This window comes from Salvelinus fontinalis, chromosome 4 (genome assembly GCF_029448725.1).
Source record: "Salvelinus fontinalis isolate EN_2023a chromosome 4, ASM2944872v1, whole genome shotgun sequence".
Lineage (NCBI taxonomy): Eukaryota > Metazoa > Chordata > Actinopteri > Salmoniformes > Salmonidae > Salvelinus > Salvelinus fontinalis.
Genome location: NC_074668.1, coordinates 45,334,640 through 45,347,923, shown reverse-complemented (window position 1 = coordinate 45,347,923; position 13,284 = coordinate 45,334,640). Strand labels below are relative to the sequence as shown.

General features: G+C 40.7%; 1 pseudogene; it reads right to left on the bottom strand.

The window, feature by feature from the left end:
• Positions 1–8,063: 8,063 nt before the first annotated feature.
• LOC129852882 (iron-sulfur cluster co-chaperone protein HscB-like) overlaps positions 8,064–13,284 on the bottom strand; it is a 9,862-nt pseudogene continuing 4,641 nt past the window's right edge.

Sequence of the window (13,284 nt, the reverse complement as noted above, 5' to 3'; positions counted from 1 at the left end):
GCTATCCAGATACTGACTGTTAGCACTTGGTGGTATATTGCAGATTCCCATAAGAACGGGCTTTAGGTGAGGCAGATGAACCTGTAGCCATATTACTTCAACAGTATTTAACATGAGATCCTCTCTAAGCTTTAGAGAAATGTGGTTCTGAATATAAACAGCAACACCTCCACCCTTGGCTTTTCAGTCATTTAAAACCTTGTATTTCTACCACTGTATCAAAGCTATTATCTAAGTGAGTTTCAGAGATAACAGATGCCATTCATATTCTGACTATTAGCAAATTATTGATTAAGCTACATATGTTAACGTGGGCTATTTTGAGCACTTTCCTTCTGGGATGCTTACTTGTTTTCATTGTTTTACTAGGAAGCTTAGCAGAAGTAGATATGCTAATGTTATTTGTGTTAGTGCAGGGTGCGCTGCACACAGTGGACTTCCTACTAGGGCACACTGCCTTAGTGCTAACAGCATAAATCTGGTTCATAGGCACATGACTACTGCATACAATAGCTGTAGGATCAGCAGAGGCATTCAGGGCAGTTATAGGGACATATAATTGGGTTACTTACATGTGTCTACCTAAGCCCCTGGTATCATGTACATTTGCTGAAGCATTACGACAACTCACCGTCACAATGGTAGGGATTAACGGAGCTGGGCTTGGGTCATTGACAAGTCCTTGTCTCAACGCAGCTTTATAATGTTGTGAAAGGATCCATGAACCCAAATTATTTGGGTGGATCCCATCCTACTTATAAAATGTGTTTTGTTTCCAAAGGGTATCACAATTGTCAATAAAGGTTTCACCCATTGATCTACAATAATCACATAGCCAATTGTGAAGACAGAATCCTGCTAAAGCATTCAATTCCACGATTCATAGAGGGCACATATAATGGGTCTTTTATTAGAGTCGATCAGAGAGTAAATCAGCTCTTTAAAATCCAGGTTCAACTGTTCTGAGCTGCCTTTCGTAATGTCATTAAAACTCGCATAGAAATCGATTCTATTGTAGTCCATGTCCTGAAGTAGTACATTCGGGAGCAGCTTAGTAATGTAATTTAATCAAACTCTGGGATAGGACATTGTTTTTGCACCGGGAACGGTCACATTTCTTACCATGGAGATGCCCAAAATCTCCGGGCCTCTTATTGTGAGTGTAGAGTGCTTTGTGGAAGGCCGCTGCCTTCGGCTTCCCCGGCTCATGACATGCGACCAACGTTGATGGCCTTGCTCTTCTTGCTGTGCTCCTTCGACTCTGCTATCAGATGGGGGAGCTCCGGGCAACACTGGCCAGATGGATAACGACAAGGCAGATCCAACAAGTGCGACCGCCGTCCAGCCACCGGCATAGAAAAGGTAAACATTCCACTCTGCATTTTCCTGTTTCTTACGTAGGCTGGCGACCTGCGTGATCAAGGAAGCTACCGCAAGTCTATAATCCTCGGCAAGCAAACTGCCGCCACATTGGAACTCTGAGTGATCCGGTTTGTCCCGAAACAAAGCGTAGTAGATACAGCTTCTACAGCACTGGAAACGTTCATTTATTTCTCCAGACAATGAGGGCTCCATTGCAAAACTCATCTGGGACTAATTTTGTCAGCTATCGGCTATCAGTTTAGCGGCTCTGTCAAGCAGGCTTCGCCCTGTCTGTTAAGCGGGATTCCGGGACAAAAATACCAGTTCTAACTGTTAAAAGCTAACCGCGTCGTGGAATTCACACAAAAACAAGTTTGGTATTTATAATTAACGAATATTGGTTATGTTTAGGTCAAAAATGTCAAACAGTGTTTCCAGCATACAGCGTTCAGCTGCGCACCCTCAAGACTTGAGATCCTCAGTCTACAAGATAATGGAACAGCAGGATAGGGGCAACAGCTCGAGTCACAACAAAATAAATTATAACATTGCGGATAAAGTTCGGAATGACACATTTCACGTGTAGAACATCTAAAGACCTGTATCACTACACTGAGAGCTTTGTAGTTTCTAACAGGATGTATTTGGGTGTTTTTGGAGACTTGGTTCATGTTATTTCAGGACCCTCATACTACACAACGATGAGGTGGTGATTTTTGTTTCTCAAAAACAAGTGAAATCATTAAAACGGTGACTGGACCCTTCTATAACATCCCATTTACATAAAAAATAAAGATTTGCTTGTTGAAAAGAAAACTTTCATTTAAGACCAAAATGCCAATTTTTCTTTCATGACTTTTTACGATAAAGCCAATTTTGACTTTGCAGCTGGCTCATCTAGCATTAAAATTCATTACAATAAACGTCAACCTGTGAGCCAGGTTCCCTTCACGTTGAAAACAGACCCGGACAGTGTTTTTTTTTGTTTACACAAAGTAAAAAACATAACTGCAGCCAGATACAATAGAGAATGCAATAGAACGCCTGTGGTCATGTAAAAAAAAAAAAAATACTGTAATTGTAAAAACAACCCCACAACAAACGGTGAACATGAGTTGTAATCTAAAGATTCAGATCGCATATCATATATCACTGCATGTCAATGTTTACAAGCTTCCTATGCCTACAGGGCACCATTTTGATGGCACTGGTAGTACAAATTATGCACTGACAAACCACTTATTAATCTTATGCAATGATCCTATCATCCCACTGCCACAACTTCCTATCTGTGTTTAATGTTCCACATTAGAGGGGAAGTGGCATAGAGTATCAATAGCTCAAAATATGTTCAAAATGTTCCTTTGTAAACAACAACAAGGTCAGGGTCGACAAAACAGATGCACTACAGCTTGAGTCCAGTCTAGTGCTGGCAGGAGTTCACTTCTTTGGCCTAACACTGTGTTGGGGTCCAGGGCCTCATGGCTAGAGCCGGGATGGGTGGAATAACAAAGACATATATGCACTCAGTAAGAAGTAATGCCATATTCATGAGAAGAACATAACAGTGAGGGAGGCCATGTAGTGCCATATTCAAGAAAATAACAGAAAGTGATATGATAATAGGTTGGAGGCAGCATGGAACCTTTAACAGTGGCAGATTATGTAAGGGATAAAAGCCAACTTTCTGTACATTACCTTAGAAACAATGGACAACGCAGTGGGATGAGGTGGAGCCGGGTCCCTTGCCCGAGTACACATTCACTGGTAGAAATTACATGTTTTCATTGATTTATTTTTTTAAGTAAATTCAAACCTTTCCATCCTCCCACCAAACCTGATTGATAGTCCATTGCCAAAGACGTGACCCAGTTGTTCATTCTTTCTGTTCTACATCTATGGGCGCAACCCAGTGGTTCGTTATTTTTAATTTGGTTGCCATGCTGTCAGGCAACGTTCTCATCCATTGCTAGCTGGCTAGCCAACTACGGCTTACACAGTCAAGTCAACCTCTGCAGCCAGAATAACAGCAAAGTAGCTGCATTTGCTTTTATTTAAGCTGTTTTCTAGTGACATTAATTTGGATGCATCTATAACAATGAGCTGATGATGCACAAATTTGCCTGGCAAAGAAAGATTTTCCTTCTCGTCAGGACACTGTTCATTACGAGATCACATTGTATATCAAACCCAATATGAAAACACACACAAAACATGCTGTGTAGCTACGGTAACAGATATCCCAGCTGTTAAATCAGAGACTGATGAAGATAGACTATTACCTGATAATAAGACTGGTGGTGTTCTGTGAGGAACCAACCACACAGCTAAATTCACACTTAAGTCAAAGGACCAAATTCATTCTCCATTGGTCCAGACCTCAATCATAGGGTTCTCTTGTACCCACTGTACTCACCAAATACTGGTCCCCAAAAGGAGCAGCAGTGTCAGCTAGAGTTATATGAGTGAATATGATCATTTTACATTCCTTGTTCTGCCACCATTTCCAATATCAGTGAGCCACACTGGCAGAATCTGTATTTGTGTGTCCAGGCTGATAATTGGCTGTTTCACCTTTGGTTTCTGTCATTTCTGTGAGAAACTTACAAGGACCATCCATTTTTTTTTTTTTATCACTTTCAGTTAAAACCCTGAGCTTGCCAGTAGCAGAACCAAGGAACCGACTAGAACCAAGGAGCCGATTAGATAGACAATAGACAAGCAAACAGTCGCCAAAATGTTTTCCCTTTCTACTAAGTCCAGGTGCCATGAAGCAGCAGGAAAACATTTGATATTTTTGCTCCATTTCCTTTCCCACTCACTGCCACTAGCTAAGCCTACCTTTCTTAATCTAAAGCCACATGCACCTAGTTCATTCCACCATGCATTCCCATCCAAGTCAATTTTGCCCCCCCCCCCCCCTTTTCTTTCAAATTACATTTCAAAGAGTCCTTGGAGACAGCAGTGGCCTGAGAGTTGGTCGATCACATTTTCTCATTAATATAGTGGCGCCGTAGATGCCTTCTGATTACAGCATGAATAATAAATAGGCCACTGCTGAGTCTCCCTCCAGTGGGTTAAGCCCTACTGTTTAATTCACGGTCAATCCAACAGTATTAGGGAAACTGCTTCTCCACAGCGGCAAATGGAACACGACATTGTTGTTCCAGGCTTAATAAACAACCAGTCAAGTCCTGTAACTGTAGGGAAGGATATTCTCAGAGAATCAGTCAGGGCTCATGAGAATAGTCCTGTGGCGTTTTACATGCTGTTTCGGTTTGACATAGATTTGAGAAAGTAAACTGTGTTCCTTAATAGCGGTTTCAGATTGTGTGTTGAATGTCATTACATTCACAAATGAATTGGTCGCTATATCTTTATGGTTCTGGTTCTAATAGTTGCTTGAGTGCCTGTGTGCCATTCTTAAACGAGTCCATTTTCCATTTAGTCTGACAAATCACATAACTAGATCTGTATTCACGTGGAGTTCCATAAAAGCATAAATAAACAAAAGGGAATCAATTTAAGCTTGATTTTCCACACTTCAATCCACTGCAGATGAAAAAACAACAAATACAAAACAAGTGTCTGGGAGTGGTCCCTAAGCGACGGCTTCACTGGCTCAACATGCAGTTCTTCATTAACTAACAATTACACGGAGATCTGAGGGCTTCTGAACATGCAGCTAATCTTTATTTATGTCTGATTAACATAATATTAATGGAATATATATTACCAGTCAAAAGTTTGGACACACCTACTCATTCAAGGGTTTTTCATTATTTTTACTATTTTCTACATTATAGAATAATAGTGAAGAAATCAAAACTATGAAATAACAAATATGGAACCAAAAGAAAGTGTTAAACAAATCTAAATATATTTGAGATTATTCAAAGTAGCCACCCTTTGCCTTGTTGACAGCTTTCGCTCAACCAGTGTCACCTGGAATGTTTTTCCAACAGTCTTGAAGGAGTTCACACATATGTTGAGCACTTGTTGGCTGCTTTTCCTTCACTCTGTGGTCCAACTCTTCCCAAACCATCTCAATTGGGTTGAGGTCAGGTGATTATGGAGGCCAGGTCATCTGATGCAGCATTCCATCACTCTCCTTCTTGTTCATATAGCCCTTACACAGCCTGGAGGTGTGTTGATTCATTGTTCTATTGAAAAACAAATGCTAGTCCCACTAAGCGCAAAACCAGATGGGATGGCGTATCGCTGCAGAATTATTGGTAGCCATGCTGATTAAGTGTGCCTTGAATTCTAAATAAATCACTGACAGTGTCACGAGCAAAGCACCCCCACAGCTTGTCCTCCATGCTTCACGGTGGGAACCACACATGCGGAGATCATCCGTTCACCTACTCTGCGTCTCACAAAGACACGGAGTTTGGAACCAAATATTTTCAAATTTGGACTCATCAGACCAAAGGACAGATTTCCACCGGTCTAATGCCCATTGCTCGTGTTTCTTGGCCCAAGCAAATCTCTTCTTCTTGGTGTCCTTTAGTGGTTGTTTCTTTACAGCAATTCAACCATGAAGGCCTGATTCACATAGTCTCCTCTGAACTGTTGATGTTGTGATGTGTCTGTTACTTGAACTCTGAAGCATTTATTTGGGTTGCAGTTTCTGAGGCTGGTAAATGCTAATGAATTTATCCTCTGCAGCAGACGTAACTCTGGGGCTTCCTTTCCTGTGGCGGTCCTCATGAAAGCCAGTTTCATCGTAGCGCTTGTTGATTTTACTACTATTTTATTACTATTTTACTACACTTGAAGAAACTTTCAAAGTTTCAAAGTTTTTGACATTTTCCAGATTGACTGACTGTTATGAACCCCTTTGGCCCTGCAGTCTAGGGGGGATGGAAACGAGACCCGTAACATATCTTATGCAAATCATAACAGTGAGAAGGAACAGTGGGAACTAAAAACGACAGACAACCTAAAATCTACCGTCAAACACTGAGCTGGACCCAAGGAAAGAAATAATAAATATCCAAAAAACCCTAAGCTAGTCTTACCTGCTTCAATAACCGCTAGCTAACTAACCAATAAAATACTGTGGGTGGTCCACCCAGTTCTAACTAGGGTATGTAGACAATGTTTTCCTACGGGTAACGTATGCCCATGGGAGACTTGGCTTGGTATCCCCTTTTCCCACCAACAAACAAACAGTCATACACCACAACAATACATACTCACAGGATAACGGACAAATGTGACATGTAGGCACAAAAACAAAAGAGAGATAGCTCAATCCAAAGAGAGATAGAGAGTTTGGGTAAACAACTGACTGGGGATGTGGAAAGGGGATGTGATTGGGTAAGGGAAAAGGAGCAGGTGTGTCTTCAGTGGCGACTGATTGGCGACTGATGAGTGACCCCTGTGACTAGGGCAGAAGGAAAGAAAACAAATACACATACAGGATACTTGTATCCGTAACACTGACCTTCATGTCTTAAAGTCATGATGGACTGTCCTTTTTCTTTCCTTATTTGAGCTGTTCTTGGACTTTTATCAAATAAGGTTATCTTCTGTATACCACCCCTACCATGGCACAACACAACTGATTGACTCAAAAGCATTAATTCCACAAATTGACTTTTAACAAGGCACACCTGTTATTGAAATTATTATTGACTACCTCATGGAGCTGGTTGAGAGAATGCCAAGAGTGTGACAAAACTGTCATCAAGACAAAGGGTGGCTACTTTGAGGAATCTCAAATATAAAAGATATTTGATTTGTTTAACACTTATTTTGGTTACTACTTGATTCCATGTGTTATTTCATAATTGTGATGTCTTCCCTATTATTCTACAATGTAGAAAATAGTACAAAATAAAGAAAACCCCTTGAATGAGTAGGTGTGTCAAAACGTTTGACTGGTACTGTATATGTGGCATACATAAATAATGCATAATCTTTCTAATTATGTGAAGGGCATCCTTTTGGTTCAGGCGGAGAAAGGTATGTGCTGCTATTTTTCCTCCAGTATTTTCAAGGAAGTATGTCTCCTGCTACAGGTTACAAGGGGTATATTCTCAACTCGCATCACCCCGTGTGACTCAACAACAGGCCATAATAACAAATGCTATACTGATAGGCAAGATAATCATATCTAAACTTTGTGACTGTGCAGTATTTAAATAACTGACAATTACATGTCTGTTTGTCATAGTAAATGATGCATTTAATTTAAAGAGATTCTCTGATACTTTTTAGTCAGTAGTTCTGAAAGTAGCACTCACAATCCAAAAGTGGTCCCACATCATTGCTCTCTCTCTCCCTCCCTCTCTGATGTGTCCACTGAGCCATTGGGCCCACCCTGCAACCTCATTGCTAGCTGTCACTCCAATGCGAGGGGCTGAAGCTCATTGGCTAAAATTCTAATTGCTAGGGGCTGGCCCACGTGGGGAGAAATATAGGGAAAAAGGCACGGCACAGCTTTAAGAAAACAGTCGCTTCCCAAAGTGGGAGGTTTAAAAATACTTTCTTAGTCACCAAGTACCGGAGCATGTCTTTTACTACACCAGCTTAACCCTCCAATGTTGTTACTGTATTCTTTACGGACACATCTATTGCGCAGGAGATAGTTGAGTTAAAAGCTTTTCATATAATATAAATAAATATAACATACTCAATAATTGACTTTTGAATTGATCCATCACACAAAAATGATGGCAACGTGTAACCTATTAATATTTGACATTTATTATTATACCTGAAACTTTAACAAATACTGTACATAATAAATAAATACTAATTGTATTATTATAAGTATTGAAGACATTCAAAACAGCTTTAAAAAGACCCAAGACGTATCAAAACAAAGTCAACAAAGTTTACATTAGCTCTGAAAGTTTTTCCTTCACCTTGTCTTCAATGCTCGCAAAGTATTTCATTTGTGAGAGAAGTGCTTTGGCAGCTTGAAGCTCTCCTGTTGAAAAGAAAAATACTGTATGTGGAGCAAAAAGAAAGTTGAACCATGTGACTCACAAGCACATGTGAAAGCATCTGAATTAACACCATAAGACTGAAGTGAGTAGGAGGGAGAGAAACCTAACACTTTAGTGGCTGAGGGCAACATACCTTTGTGCAGCGATGCATCTATTTGTTCAGTCAAGTCTGTCAATTTCTCTGCAAGTAAATGGGGAGAAAACAGTTGAAATACATTTTGCATTGAAATGCATTATGGTACAATTTCCAAAAATCACATCCGTGAGCTTATCAAAGCCATTACTGGAAAAAATAAACAATACACTTATTAATTTAGTTGAACTCACTTCCTGCAGATTCAAATCAACATATTCATGAAGTGAAATTAGTAGGCTGAGTAAAATGATTATTTTAACCCACACCTTTCATAGAGGCACCTATCTTGTCCGTTTCTTCTTTGCTCTGTGCCTCATCCAGTGCTTCGTTATCTCCATCAATGCCATAAGAAACATAGGATTGGCCCCATTATCCGTCCCCTCTATGTGCATGATCTTCAGCTCCAGCTGAAATAGAAGCAGGAAGTCACTTACAATGACTGATTCAACCTTTCCGTTTTATGACATGGAAGGAAAGACAACATTCCACCGGTTGTCACAGATAGCAGGCAGTCACATAAAAAGACAGGATTCAAACTGTTCATTTTCCGACATTGAAGGGAACAACACTCCACGACTGTCTGGGATGCTACAAAAACAACCAATTAAAAGTCTAGACGAACTGATGGAGGCTTTGTGCTGCTGATTGCTATTTAGGGGGTCAAGGCTGGGTAAATGTAAAATACGTTGTGACAAATATTGCTGTTAAAATGGTTAGGCTACATATATACTATTTGATTAAATTGGTTTTTAGAAAAGGGACTTAAGTGAAATGGTGCAAACATTCATTCAAAATGGGTCTATTTTAGGGCTCTCCAACCCTGTTCCTGGAGAGCTACCGTTCTGCAGGTTTTCCATCCAACCCCAGTTATTGGAATCAGGTGCGCTAGATTAGGAGGGTTGGAGAGTAAATAGACAGTAGCTCTCCAGGAATAGGGTTGGAGAGCCCAGGGGACTCATTTATCAACCTTGCATATGCACAAATGTGTGCATAAACCACGCGTGGGATAATTTCCATGCAAAGTGCACATATGAACGTTTGCTTGACAGTGTGCGTAAATTTATGCACAGCCGTGAGCATGCGTAAGCACAGTGCCAAGTGGTAGAATAATCTGAAATAGCCGAATCTACTAATTTGAAGGGGTGTCCACACACTTTTGTATGTAGGTAGATAGATAAAGTTGAAGTAGGAAGTTTACACCTTAGCCAAATACATTTAAAATCAGTTTTTCACAATTCCTGACATTTAATCCTATTAAAAATTCCCTGTCTTAGGTCAGTTTTTATTTTAAGAATGTGAAATGTCAGAATAATGGTAGAGAGAATGATTTATTTCAGCTTTTTTTCTTTCATCACATTCCCAGTGAGTCAGAAGTTTACATACACTCAATTAGTATTTGGTAGCCTTGCCTTTAAATTGTTTGTTTAACTTGGGTCAAACATTTCAGGTAGCCTTCCACAAGCTTCCCACAATAAGTTGGGTAAATTTTGGCCCATTCCTCCTGACAGAGCTGGTGTTACTGAGTCTGGTTTTTAGGCCTCCTTGCTCATACATGCTTTTTCAGTTCTGCCCACAATATATTCTATAGGATTGAGGTCAGGGCTTTGTGATGGCCACTCCAATACCTTGACTTCGTTGTCCTTAAGCCATTTTGCCACAACTGTGGAAGTATGCTTGGGGTCATTGTCCATTTGGAAGACCCATTTGCGACCAAGCTTTAACTTCATGACTGATGTCTTGAGATGTTGCTTCAATATATACACATAATTTTCCTCCCTCATGATGCCATCTATTTTGTGAAGTGCACCAGTCCATCCTGCAGCAAAGCACCCCCACAACATAATGCTGCCACCCCCATGCTTCACGGTTGGGATGGTGTTCTTCGGCTTGCAAGCTTCCCCCTTTTTCCTCTAAACATAACGATGGTCATTATGGCCAAACAGTTCGATATTTGTTTCATCAGACCAGAGGACATTTCTCCAAGAAGTACGATCTTTGTCCCCATGTGCAGTTGCAAAGCGTAGTCTGGCTTTTTTATGGCGGTTTTAGAGCAGTGGCTTCTTCCTTGCTGAGCGGCCTTTCAGGTTATGTCGATTAGAGGTCGACCTATTAATCTGAATGGCCGATTAATTAGGGACGATTTCAAGTTTTCATAACAATCGGAAATCTGTATTTTTGGACAACGATTTGGCAGATTTTTTTTTTTTTTTACACATTTATTTAACTAGGCAAGTCAGTTAAGAACACCTTCTTATTTTCAATGACGGCCTAGGAACGGCCGTGTTCAGGGGCAGAACGACAAATTTTTACCTTGTCAGCTCGGGTATTCAACTTAGTGTATGTAAACTTTTAACCCACTGGATTTGTGATACAGTGAATTATAAGTGCAATAATCTGTTTGTAAACAAGTGTTGAAAAAATTACTTGTGTCATGCCCAAAGTAGATGTCCTAACCGACTTGCCAAAACTAGTTTGTTAAAAAGAAATTTGTGGAGTGGTTGAAAAACGAGTATTAATGACTCCAACCTAAGTGTATGTAAACTTCTGACTTCAACTGTATGAATTGCACCCCCCACTCTTTAACATGTCTCCTCCCCTTCATCTACACTGTTTTAAGTGGATTTAACAAGTGACATCCATAAGGGATAATAGTCCTCACCTGGATTCACCTGGTCAGTCTGTCATGGAACGAGCAGGTGTTCATAATGTTTTGTACACTCAGTTTATATTCTTTTATCAGATCAAATTTTAATCATCACATTCTTCATTAACAACAGGTGCAGAATACAGTGAAATGCTTACAATAATGCAGAGAGAGAGAGAAAATAGAGATATTTGAAAAGTAATAACATGTAATAATAAAAGTTATAAATACACGAGTAATGCTAACTTGGCTAATATATACACGGGATACCAGTACTGAGCCATTGTGCAAGGGTATGGGGTAATTGAGGTAGATATGTACATATAACTAGAAATAAAGTGACTAGGCAACAGGATAGATAATAAACAGAAGCAGCAGCTTATGTGAAGAGTCAAAACATTTTAGTGCGAAAGGTTCAATGCAGATAGTTAACCAAATAGCTACCCGGACTAACTATTTAGCAGTCTTAGGGCTTGGGGGTAGAAGCTGTTCTGGGTTCTGTTGTTTCCAGACTTGGTGCATCGGTACTTCTTGCCGTGCGGTAACAGAGAGAACAGTCTATGACTTGGGCAGCTGGAGTATTTGAACATTTTTAGGGCCTTCCTCTGACACTGCCTGGTATAGAAGTCCTGGATGGCAGGGAGCTCGTTCCCAGTGATGTACTGCACCATACGCACTCCTCTCTATCATGCTTTGCGGTCGGGTGCCAAGCAGTTGCCGTACCAAGCGGTGATGCAGCCAGTCAAGATGCTCTCAATTGTGCAGCTGTATAACTTTTTGAGGATCTGAGGGCCAATGCCAAATCTTTTCAGCCTCACTACAATCCCGTCGGTGTGAATAGGGGTGTGCTTGGCCCTCTGTTTCCTGTAGTACACAATCAGCTCCTTTTTCTTTCTGACGTTGAGGGAGAAGTTGTTGTCCTGGCACCACATTGCCAGGTCTCTGACCACCTCCCTATAGGCTGTCTCATCGTTATCGGTGATCAGGCCTACCACCGTCATGTCGTCACGAAACTTAACGATGGTGTTGGAGTCGTGCACGGCCATTCAGTTGTGGGTGAACATGGAGTACAGGAGGGAACTAAGCACAAACACCTGAGGGGCCCCTGTGTTGAGGATCAGCGTGGCAGATGTGTTGTTATTCAATCATTTCATCCAAACTGCTAGCACGCATCAACGAGCGTCTGCGTAGCCAGGCACTAAAATAGAACTTGGTTTTAGGTGATTGAAAGATGAACGAGCGCCACACTCCAGTCCATCTGGTGGTGGTAATGCACTTTAGAGCTAGCTAAATGTCCATGAATGTTTCATGTGTGTTTCAAGCTGTCCCCAAATTAATATAGCTGGTTCTGGTATTTTAACCTGCATGTCATGAACGCATCTGGTGTGGCTAGACAAAATCAACACGCAGAAGCACGGAGCCGGTTTGGTCAGCATGTAAGCGTGAGAACACAACAGTTCACCTGACAAGACTGAATCCAAACATTACACTGTTGAATTTATGTGCATTTTACATTGACTGTACTTTTCACAGCATTTGTTGAAAAAGAAAGCTGAAAAATACTCTGGATACATTCAGTAACATAATAATAATACAACATGTGGGGTAGGTGCAACATAAGACCAAACAATTACAAGGGTTTGAGTAAGAGGACTAACTGTTGTCTCCAAGGCCACACACCTCTCCAAAGTGTGCACAGTTCCAAAGCAATTTCAATGCACTTTGATGACCCAAGAGAAGAGCCTTCAGCTATTAGTTGCCTTTGTTTAGCTCTCCTAGCTGTGCAATTAGGGAACTAAAGCAAGGACATGTTTTGAACACAGCCCTGCATCCCCACCATCACACAATTACTGTTGTTGTTTACGCAAGTCAAAAACGGTCCATTATAAATTGTAATCTGGGTCAGTTGGACATCATTTGGAAGCGTATTCTATTGCCAACATGACAAGCTAAGCTATAAAATAAAATCTTTCAGTGTTAGGCTTTCACAAGGCACTTCAGAGAAACAGATGGTAATTTTGGTGTGCATAGAATAAAGTTTTTCCGCAGCTAATTTTCTTCATAATATGACAAACAGGCCAATTCTGTTCAGGACAACCCAAGGTTTGACGCCATGTCATCATTGAACCTGTACATCAAACATAGCTATAATAAATGTTGATAACGTAAATAGCATGAGT